The sequence below is a fragment of the Scleropages formosus genome, chromosome 17, assembly GCF_900964775.1.
Source record: "Scleropages formosus chromosome 17, fSclFor1.1, whole genome shotgun sequence".
NCBI classification, from domain to species: Eukaryota; Metazoa; Chordata; class Actinopteri; order Osteoglossiformes; family Osteoglossidae; genus Scleropages; species Scleropages formosus.
The window spans coordinates 1,700,995-1,702,850 of record NC_041822.1 but is presented as its reverse complement, the minus strand read 5'-3'; positions in this window follow the sequence as shown (position 1 = coordinate 1,702,850).

Genomic DNA, 1,856 nt, shown 5'->3' with positions numbered 1-1,856 from the left:
TCTTTTTCATTTTTCTCCATCTTTGGTAAAATTGTTTTGTTTTTCACATTTTCTTAGGACACCACAAGATCTTTACAGCCCTTCATGCATTAACATACCATTAGTCTACCCTAAGAAAACACATATTCTAGCCTTTGAATTGGGAGACAGAAGCTGCCTCTCTTATTACTATAGCAACTAACAGACATGTGCATGTTTGTCACCTTGATAAGTGACTTCAAAGAGCCTTGTAGGTGTTGTTCAGGTCCTTGGCTCCTTCACATTGCCTTTATTCATTTAGCTGACACTTTTCTCCAAAGCAACTTACAACATTAAGGTATTTACCAATTTACACAGCTGGGTAATTTTACTGGAGCAATTTATGATAAGTACACTGCTTAAGGGTACTACAACCAGAGGTGGGAATCAAACCTCTGACCTTTGGCTCCAAAGGTAGTAGTGCTAACAGTTACACTAGCAGCTGTCCCAACATTGAATCCAACTGCTCACAGTTCAGCCCCTCCTTATAAGAGCCCTTCTCCTGATTACCTTCTGTTATGTAGCAGTTTTCCCGTGTGAGATGTGAAAGGTGTTGTTGACTGGAATTCCATTTATACTGTGAAGTAGGACTAAAATATTTATACACAAAAAATAAGTATGATGAAAAGTCTTACAATGCATCAGTAAAAATGTAAAATATTTAAATGTGTATTTGATACAGAATGTATCTGGCAAGATCTACACTCTAATTGTATTTTGACCCTGGTTCAAACCTTACAGCTGCTGTAGTGCAACAAACCAACACCATTGCTCAGTATGAATAGGTCTAGTGACAGTACTTAGCTGTATAATTAGTCATGTTCTGTAAGTTGCATCAAGTTATGCAAGAAATGAATAGCAACAAAGTTAAAATTCAGGTGAATTTCGCAACATTTTTCCTGCTGTTGCCTCCATATATCCTAGTTATCCAGTCTTTCTATTGTTTAGGGCACCTTCTCTTGAATAAGCTTGAGCTTCTTCTTTCCTGCTGCCTTGTTTTACTGCTTTGAAAGAACAATGGCCAAACCAGCTCTTCCAGAAGCCACCACATACTGTGGTGGAGCCGGGACTGAATCTGTAAATGTTTTATCAAGAAGACTGGAACAGAATAATGATGTTAGATTTGGAAATGGAAAGCTGCAGAGACTGGGCTTGACAGAGTATAGGGTAGGTGAATGGATGAAGTTGAGTAAGGGCACTTAACATGGGCCACTCGAGTGCAGGACAAAACCCCCCAGGATAAAATCCCCTTAGGACAAATAATTAACAAAATTTTTATTCTGATTATTTGTAGTTTATGAACACCTCTCCAAGTTGTAAAGTACTACATTTATTAGACTGCAATAAGGAAGGCATTATAAGTACCGTATTGTAGCATACATTAATACTTGCATTAAAAATTTACAGCTCACTGTTTTCCAAGAAAAAATTATTTGTACACTTACAAAAAAGCCCAATTAAAAGAACATCATATCATATCTTTGAAAAAAAAGCAATATTAAAAACATCATTGAGTGTTTATTTAAATTTCATTTACTACCACCTGATGCTGTGTCTTATGTCATTCAGAAATGAACCAACACAGAGAAAGACTGTAATATTTTCTTGGATTACTTCAGTATTAAATTACTTCATTTATAGTTTTTCTTCCAATTATAATGGTATTAATGGGAATTGAAGTGCGAAAATGTCACGCCCTCCTCCACACAATGAGGATCACCTGCTGCTGATCAGGGAGCGACTGCATAAAAGGGTGGTCCGGAGCACACTCAAATGTGGAACCTTGTTCAGCCTAGATCATCGTGAGTGTGCTTCCCAAGTTCTTACCTCTCCTGTTC